The sequence below is a fragment of the Spinacia oleracea genome, unplaced genomic scaffold, assembly GCF_020520425.1.
Source record: "Spinacia oleracea cultivar Varoflay unplaced genomic scaffold, BTI_SOV_V1 SOVchr0_012, whole genome shotgun sequence".
NCBI classification, from domain to species: domain Eukaryota; kingdom Viridiplantae; phylum Streptophyta; class Magnoliopsida; order Caryophyllales; family Amaranthaceae; genus Spinacia; species Spinacia oleracea.
The window spans coordinates 97,501-107,500 of record NW_026614340.1 but is presented as its reverse complement, the minus strand read 5'-3'; positions in this window follow the sequence as shown (position 1 = coordinate 107,500).

The following is a 10,000-nucleotide window of genomic DNA, read 5'->3' as shown; positions in this document are numbered from 1 at the left end:
CATGGGCGCTGGCACCATGGGCTGGCAGGCACCATGGGCGCTGGCACCATGGGCTGGCAGGCACCATGGGCGCTGCTCATGGGTGCTGCAAGGCACCATGGCACGCATGCAAGGCACATGGGCCAAGGCATGAAAAGGGCATGGCATGGCACAAGGCAAGGCACGGGATGGCATGGCCCAACACGACATGCAAGGGCAAGGCACGACCCAAGCAAGGCATGCAAAGGCATGGAATCCATAGGCACAACGATCGGACCACATGCCACAATGCTCCGACTATAAGCACACGATACCAATGAATCCGACCATGAGAAAGTCTCAAAAGATGGGTTAAACCATTCAAGACTTAAATGTAGCCCTCCAATGCCCCAAGAGATTGTTGAGTGCTCACTTACAATTGTGAGATCGGTTGGTGGTTTTCTTTCCCGAAAACTTTCCAAAATAGCAACCCGGGCACCCCCCGAGGTCCCAAAATAAAAATTTCCAACACCAATGTTTTCTATATATTTATATGTCTTTTCCTATTTTTTGGGATTTTTTTGGGATTTTTTTTTGATTTTTTTGGGATTTTTCCCGTTTTTACCCCTATTTTCCCCATTTCCGGGAAAAAAAATAATTTTTTTGCAAAAAAAAAATCACCAAAATTAAGCTTAATGCCCATATAAAGTTTTCCAACAAAAAAAACGGGGCATTATTATCACAAAACTCAAGTTTTGAGACATTATTACGTTACTGTCACTTGGGTGTTCACTAGAAAATTATAGCTAATTCAAAATAAACCTCTATAGGGGGAGGGTGAGAGTGGAAGGATGGCTGGGCGCTGGTGGGCATAGGCACTCTCTTGTGGGCAGCGATGGGCATGGTCGGCCCCCCTACGACACTACACATGCCCATCGCATTCGAGGGACGACGGTGGGATTATTCGAGGGATGGAAAAATTTTCGGGGATGACGGTGGTGGACCGGGTGCCCGAGATATGGCCCGAGACCCGACTTGACCCGGATTTTTTTTTTTGATAAAAAATACCCACAAAGCATTGACGGATTTTGTTGTTGGCTATAAGAATTTGTGGGATGACGGTGGTGGATTCGGCCCGCTATACGGAAAAGTCCCGACTTGACCACGAGTTTTTACGGCTCGATTGACGGAGTTTTCGGGGGATGACGGTAGTGGAATTGGCCTGCGACACGGCCATAGTACCGACTTGACCTCGAGTTTTCGTTGGTCGGAAACAAAATCCAACGATGCATTGAGGGAATTTTTCGGCTCCGTAAATTCGGGGGATGACGGTGGTGGATTTGGCCCGCAATACGGCTAACGTCCCGACTTGACCTCGGTTTTTCGTGTGCTGCAATGGTCCCGCGGTCGTCTCTCGGATGGGTTAGCGGAGGGGAGTTTGGGACTTGTCGACCGGATGCGGTCTGTTCTTGCGGGCAGCGGAACGAGCAGCCTACGAGCGCGGACTAAAATCTAGTTGACGTCGTCCTTCGAACAAACCTCGTAGGAATTGTGACCAAATTTTGTTGTTGGCTTTAAGAATTCGTGGGATGACGGTGGTGGATTCGGCCCGCTATACGGAAGAAATCCCGACTTGACCACGAGTTTTTACGGCTCGATTGACGGAGTGTTTCGGGGGATGACGGTAGTGGAATTGGCCTGCGACACGGCCATAGTACCGACTTGACCTCGAGTTTTCGTTGTTCGGAAACAAAATCCGGGTATGCATTGAGGGAATTTAGCGGAGGGGAGTTTGGGACTTGTCGAACGGATGCGGTCTGTTTTTGCGGGCAGCGGACAAAGCAGCTGAAGGAAATAATGCCCTTGGTCCAAGTATGCATTCTATGTTAAGTCTAATAAATGCGGTTCAGTATTAATTAACAAGTTAATAATTCAGTGAGATCAAGTGAGCTGAATGCCTAGCTAGAGGCCGCTTCAGTTCAAGTGGAATTAATGATATTAATCCACAGCTTACTCTTGACTGAACCCGTAGGGTCACACAAATAGTACGTAAACGGATCAAGTATTTAATGGCATTAAATACTCCATCTATGAATATTCGGAACCGACGGATCTTGGTTTCAGTGGGAGCTAAGATCGTCACAGGCAAGAAATGAATACTTCGGAAACGATGATATTGCCGGAAACGGAAATATGGATCGTATCGGAAATATGAATATTATCCAAGTCGTAGATGTTGCCGGAAACGGAAACATGGTACGTGTCGGAAAATATTATTGGAAATGGAAATATTACCAGAATCGGAAATATTGCCGGAAACGGAAATATTGTCAGAATCGGAAATATTGCCGGAATCGGAAAATAATTCCGGAAACGGAAATATTAAATATTTGTTCGAAACGGAAATTAATTCCGGAATCGGAAATATTAAATATTGTTCGTATCGGAAATAGATTCCGGAAATGGAAATTTAATCGGAAGCGTATCGTACGAATTAGCATCGGACGAGGCTGCCGGACGAAGGCCCAGCACGAAGCCGGGGCCAATCGCCCAGCAAGCATGCGCGCCACAAGCCCAGCCAAGGCAGCGCCCAGGCCTACCGCAAGGCAGGCCCAGCGCGCGCCAAGGGCCACGGCTGCGTGGGCCGTGCTGCGCGGGCTGCTGCTCGCACGCGCATGGGCAGCCCTTGTGGCTGCCGTGTGTGTGTGAGTTTGTGCTCATGCGTGATTCCTGAATCTGCAAGAGTTAGTGTATGATTAAATTACTATTCCTAATTGGATAAATTAATTAAATAGAATTCATGTAGGATTCTAATTTCAATTAATTCGTATCCTACTAGGATTACGATTCCTTTTCCATAACTCTATAAATAAAGGCCTAGGGGTCATAATTTATACACAAGTTTCAAAGTATTCAAAAGTGAGTTTTTGAGAGAAAATTAAAACACACATCTTGCTCATAAAGTGCCGAAATTTTCTAGTACCTTAAGGGCGATTCTAGTTGGTCAATCTTAAGGCGGATCCGGACGTGCTGTGGACTATCTACGGAGGGACGACACTTGGAGTCCTAAAGACTTGTTCTTGTTCGGTTCGGGCGCAGCTAGGGAGGGCACGCAACAAAGAGTATGCATCTAAATTATGCTATATGATTATGTGTAAATAATATGTTGTCCTGGGTTAATGGTTGTTTCCGCATGATCTATGTAATGTCATATGTATCATAACCTAACAGTGGTATCACGAGCCCCTTATTATTTTCATAATCTAAATTGCATGAACATGGTTAAATATTACAAATTTGCAAGAATTAAAAGGGGTGATTAATTTTCGTAATTGTTAATTAATTGCAAATTGCGTTTATTTAATTATATGTACGCAGTTTTTCGGCAGTTTCTTCGTTACTCATCCGAATTGAGTGATTTTTGTGTCAATTCCACATGTAAAAGGCATTCTAAAATTTTGACATAAATAGTAATTTTCTGCCGAACCCAGAATTCTCAAATTCGAAGCCTAACTATGACTTTTCGAAGGTTTTAGTTTTTCGAATGCAAAATTTCGTAAATTTAAAATGTTAAATTAAATATTTGCGATTCCTGTTGATAAATCTTGAATTTTTGATTGACCTACTGCATATGTTTAACAAGTTTGAATGCCTAGTCTTGTTAATTATGCAATCTAATTTGTAATTATGATTAATTTGTTGAAAATTAGAATAATTTAGAATTAATTTGATTTTCATAATTAATTGTAATTTAATTAGAAACCTATGATTAAAAACCACCATAAAAATTGTAAATTTACGATAAATTTTAAATTTTTATGACCTAGACTTGAATCCATATCAATCGGAAATCAATTGGATAATAAATTTTCGATTTTTTCGCCCTAAAATTATGAAATTAATAATATTTATTAATTTGTCATTAATTTTAAATGTAAATTTTAAATTTTTATGCGATTCGTTCAAATAACTTGCACGCACGAAGCAATGGACGCTTCGTGTTACCCTTAAGGGGTGTTGTATAATGCGGGCATGCGACGACGAGCAAGGGAGCTCGTCGCCCGTGCGGCACGAATGCAATGAGCAAGGGCGTAGTGCACGAGCACAAGGCAGCAGCCCTGCCTTGTGTCGTGTGCCACGAGCAATGAACGAATGGGCATGGGCGAAGGGCGAGCCAAGGCAGTCGCGTGTGGGCAGCAAGCGAGCTGCGCCACAACGCGCGCTGCCTCGCACAAGTGCGCGCAGCGAGCGCAAGCTCGCGTGCCACGAGCGCTGCGCCCAGCACTGCTCGCGCGCGCAGCGCGCGATGTCGCTCGCCCAGCGAGCGATGTCGCGCCCCAGCGAGCGATGGCTCGCGCGCGCAGCGCGCGATGTCGCTCGCCCAGCGAGCGATGTCGCGCCACAGCGAGCGAGCCAGCGCGCCCAGCGAGCGATCTCGCGCGCGCGCACTGCGAGCGATAGCTCGCGTGCGATGGGGCGCTGTGCGGAGGCTTGCGATAGGACAGCAGCAGCTATGCGACGAGCGCATGGGCTGCGCGCACATGGCCAGCAATGGCTGTGTGCGTGCGGCCCATGGGCGTGCAACGCGTAGGGTGAGTGCGATACGATTAGATCGTTTTGAATGTTTAATTTGAAAATTTCAGTTCACGAAATTTTAATTAATTTTAAAATTAATAATTTGAATTAATTTCTTGGATTTTAATTTTGAATATTATAATTATAATAAATGGAATTTATTCTAATTATTTTACTAAAATTAAAATCATGAATTAATTTAAATGCGACTGAAATTAAATTAAATTTTTGGATTCAATTATAAATTTATATGAGCTTTAAATTTTAATTAAATTTGTATATTTCCGGTTAGACTAGAAATACAATTTTATGTTTAAAATTAGTAAAGCATATGAATTTATTGGTTTGAGTGGGAGCGCTTTTTAGTCATAAACTCTTGATTAGGTCTACAAATCCTTAAGGTTAAAACAACTCGATTAGAATTAATAAGGACTGAATAATTGGTAGATTATTGGTGCCCTTGATTAATTGCTGCAAATGTTTACGTGATGCATAATGTGTTTTACTAACCAGCTATGTGGGCCATTCATGATAATGAATGGGTGAATGGTATATATTGTATATGTACTGTTTTGCAGGTTATGAAGTGACTAGTATGGCCCAAATAGGATAGAAAATATGGTCTGCGTACCATTAATTTGAATGTAATTGGTCTAAAGTACCAAAGTTATTTTTCAATTCAAATATGGTCTGCGAACCATCAAATAGTTGTAATTAGTTATAGCTTATCCTATTTGAAGAAAATGGTGCCTCCCACGGAGATTTTCAAGACGGACTTTGAAGTCAAAGCTTCAAGATGAAGTCGGGCCATACTAGATCACAAATATCTTATGCATGTTTTAAGTTATTTATTGCTTTAAATATGTCTTAAAATGCATGAGATCAAAAGCTTGATTATGTTGCATGATTAAGGATTTTAGTTCACTTAAAATCTAACCAACATAGTAAGAGCCTTAAGTTCCAAACTTAAAAATTGAGTTAAAAGGTGCCATGCCAAAATATACACTTGCTTGGATATCCTTTACATCAATCTAGTAATAGTTTTCGCTCAGCGAGGTGTTACTTATTGGTCCTAAAGGGGCAAGGTACACAAATAATTGTGAGTACATGTTAGTTTTGGTGAAACTCAACGATATAAGTAAGGAGTCCTTTTATGTCGTGGCAAATTCGATAGGTTTACCTAATAAGTTCTTAGACGTACCTATCAACCAAGAATAGTTTCTAGACTATTAGCAAAAGGCTTTTGCTTACCTAAGATGTTCTAGGATTAAGTCGACAAACTGTGCTTAGTTCTTCAATGATTTTAGGATCTTGGAATCATTTTATTCACACCTGCCGGAACACATAACTTGAATAAAATGCTTAATAAACATTGAATTATGCATGTATGCTAGAATTTAAGTTTATTAAGAGAAACTGTGAATGGTTATTTATTTGTTTATTCTTTTCAATTGTAGTTTTTAATATGGCAAACAACAATTCATTCAACATTCGATCAATTCTCGAAAAGGAGAAGTTGAACGGGAAAAACTTCCTTGACTGGCAAAGGAACTTGCAAATAGTTCTTATGCAGGAAGAAAAGGAGTATGTCCTGGATGAGGCGATGCCCGAAGCTCCTGGCGACGGGGTCACTCAGGCTGCCCTCAATCGTTGGATTGATGCCAACAAGGATGTGAAATGTCTAATGCTCGCCACCATGAGTGCGGATCTGCAGAAAACGTTCATCAACTCAGATGCTTTCACAATCATCAGTGAGTTGAAGAACATGTTCCAAGATCTGGCTCGAGTCGAAAGATTCGAGACTCATAGGCAAATTCTTGAGACCAAGCTTAAGAAAGGCGAGCCCGTAAGTCCACATGTTCTCAAAATGATTGGACTCATTGAGAATATGAGTCGGCTGGATCAGCAATTTTCTCAGGAAATGGCTATAGACACCATCCTCCATTCTCTTCATAGCGGGTATGATCAGTTCAAACTGAACTACAGTATGAATAGTCTGGACAAAACGCTCACTGAGCTTCACGGTATGCTGAAGACCGCTGAAAAGACGCTCAAAAGTGATAAGCAGGATGTGCTTATGGTGCGTGGGGGCAAGTTCAAGAAATCTGGAAAGAAGAGGAATGCTAAGAAAGGTGGCAACAAGGCCAGCCCAACTAAGCAAACTGGCGCCAAATCTGCAAAGAGGAAGGTCAGTCAACCCACTTCTGAATCCGAATGCTTCTACTGCAAGAAGAAGGGGCATTGGAAGAGAGATTGCTTGAAGCTAAAGGAAGATCAGAAGAACGGAACAGTCGTTCCATCTTCAGGTATTTTCGTTATAGACTGTATACTTGCTAATTCAACTTCTTGGGTATTAGATACAGGTTGTGGCTCACACTTATGTTCCAATCCACAGGGACTAAGAAGAAGTAGAAAGTTAAGCAAGGGTGAAGTCGACCTACGAGTGGGAAATGGAGCACGGATTGCTGCATTAGCTGTAGGAACTTACTATTTGTCGTTGCCCTCCGGGCTAGTTTTGGAACTGGAAGAATGTTTCCATGTTCCAAGTCTTACTAAAACATCATTTCAGTTTCTTGCTTAGATGCTAAGGGATTTTCCTTTATAATAAAAGACAATAGTTGTTCGTTTTATTTTAAAGAGATGTTTTATGGATCTGCTAGATTAGTCAATGGACTTTATTTATTAGATCACGACAAACAAGTATATAACATAAATACCAAAAAGGCCAAAAAGGATGATTCAGATCTCACCTATCTGTGGCATTGTCGATTAGGCCATATAAACTTGAAACGCTTAGAAAGACTTCAAAGGGAAGGAATTCTAGAACCATTTGACTTAGAGGATTATGGTAAATGCGAATCATGTTTACTTGGCAAAATGACAAAGCAACCTTTCTCTAAAGTTGGAGAAAGAGCAAATGAACTATTGGGTTTAATCCATACAGATGTATGTGGACCAATGAGTACAAATGCTAGAGGTGGTTTCAGCTACTTTATCACTTTCACTGATGACTTCAGTAGGTATGGTTATGTCTACCTAATGAAGCATAAGTCTGAATCCTTTGACAAATTCAAGGAATTTCAGAGTGAAGTAGAGAATCAATTAGGCAAGAAGATTAAGGCACTGCGGTCTGATAGAGGCGGTGAATATCTGAGCTATGAATTTGATGACCATCTGAAAGAATGTGGAATTCTATCAGAATTGACTCCTCCTGGAACACCACAATGGAACGGTGTGTCAGAACGGAGGAACAGAACCTTGCTAGACATGGTCAGGTCAATGATGGGTCAGGCCGAACTTCCATTAGAATTTTGGGGACATGCACTAAATACAGCTGCACTCACTATAAATAGAGCTCCGTCTAAAGCTGTCGAAAAGACTCCATACGAATTATGGTTTGGAAAGCCTCCAAATGTGTCTTTTCTTAAGATTTGGGGATGTGAAGTATACGTCAAACGATTAATTTCAGACAAACTTCATCCAAAATCTGACAAATGTATCCTTGTGGGCTATCCAAAGGAAACAAAGGGGTATTACTTCTACAATACATCTGAGAACAAAGTGTTTGTTGCTCGAGATGGTGTCTTTTTGGAGAAGGATCACATTTCCAAAATGACAAGTGGGAGAAAAGTAGACCTCGAAGAAATTCGAGTCGAACAACAAACTCTAGAGAATGCTCAAGATGACATTCAGGATGAAACTCAGAGATCTTTAGAAGAATCTGGTGAGAATCATGGTCAATCTAGAAATGTTACCCCGCGTAGATCGCAAAGATATAGATCTCAACCGGAAAGGTACTTAGGTATTTTGACGAACGAGAGCTATGACGTTCTATTACTTGAAAGTGATGAACCTGCGACTTACAAGCAAGCTATGACGAGCCCTAGCTCCAAGCAGTGGCAAGAAGCCATGCAATCTGAATTAGACTCCATGTCTGAAAACCAAGTATGGGATTTGGTCGATTTGCCAGATGGCTACCAAGCCATTGGAAGCAAATGGGTTTTCAAACTGAAAAAGGACAAGGATGGGAAACTTGAAGTTTTCAAAGCTAGATTGGTTGCAAAAGGTTACAGGCAAGTCCACGGTGTGGATTACGATGAAACCTTTTCACCAGTTGCAATGCTAAAGTCTATTCGAATAATGTTAGCAATCGCTGCATATTACGATTACGAAATATGGCAGATGGATGTCAAAACTGCTTTCTTAAACGGCGTTTTAACAGAAACTGTGTTTATGACACAGCCTGAAGGTTTTGAGGATCCAAAGAATGCTAAAAAGGTATGCAAGCTAAAGAAGTCAATCTACGGATTGAAGCAGGCATCCAGGAGCTGGAATATACGTTTTGATGAAGCAGTCAGTGACTTTGGTTTCATCAAGAACGCGGACGAATCTTGTGTATACAAGAAGGTCAGTGGGAGCAAAATTGCTTTCCTAGTATTATATGTCGACGACATATTGCTTATCGGAAATGACATTCCTATGTTGAACTCTGTCAAAATTTGGCTTGGGAAATGTTTTTCGATGAAGGATCTAGGAGAAGCACAGTACATATTGGGCATCAAGATTTACAGAGATAGATCTAAAAAGATGATTGGACTTAGTCAAAGCACTTATATCAATAAGGTGCTTGAAAGGTTCAAGATGGCGGACTCCAAGCGAGGCTACCTACCCATGTCTCATGGAATGACTCTAAGCAAGACTCAGTGCCCAAAAACACTTGATGAGCGTAGACGAATGAATGGGATTCCATATGCATCATTGATTGGTTCAATAATGTATGCTATGATATGTACACGCCCGGATGTTGCGTACGCACTCAGTGCTACGAGCAGATACCAGTCAGACCCAGGAGAGGCGCATTGGACTGCTGCCAAGAACATTCTGAAGTACCTGAAAAGGCACAAAGATGACTTCCTGGTCTATGGTGGAGATGATGAATTAATTGTTAAAGGCTATACGGACGCAAGTTTCCAAACCGACAAAGATGATTTCAGATCACAGTCTGGGTTTGTCTTCTGCCTCAACGGAGGAGCAGTAAGCTGGAAAAGTGCTAAGCAAAGCACCATTGCGGATTCTACAACTGAAGCGGAGTACATTGCTGCACATGAAGCAGCAAAGGAAGCTATATGGCTAAGGAAGTTCATAGGAGAACTTGGTGTAGTCCCCTCCATTAAAGGACCAATAGCCCTGTATTGTGATAATAACGGAGCTATTGCACAGGCAAAAGAGCCTAGACACCACCAGAGAGTCAAGCATGTACTTCGTAGATTTCACCTTCTACGAGAGTTCGTTGAAAGAAAAGAAGTCGAGATAAGCAAAATTGGAACTGATGACAACATATCAGATCCATTAACTAAACCTCTGCCGCAAGCGAAGCACAACTCGCACACTGCAGCTATGGGAATCAAGCATATTGGAGAATGGCTTTGATGTCTCTGTTTAATGTTTTAAAGTTTTAGAGTTTAAA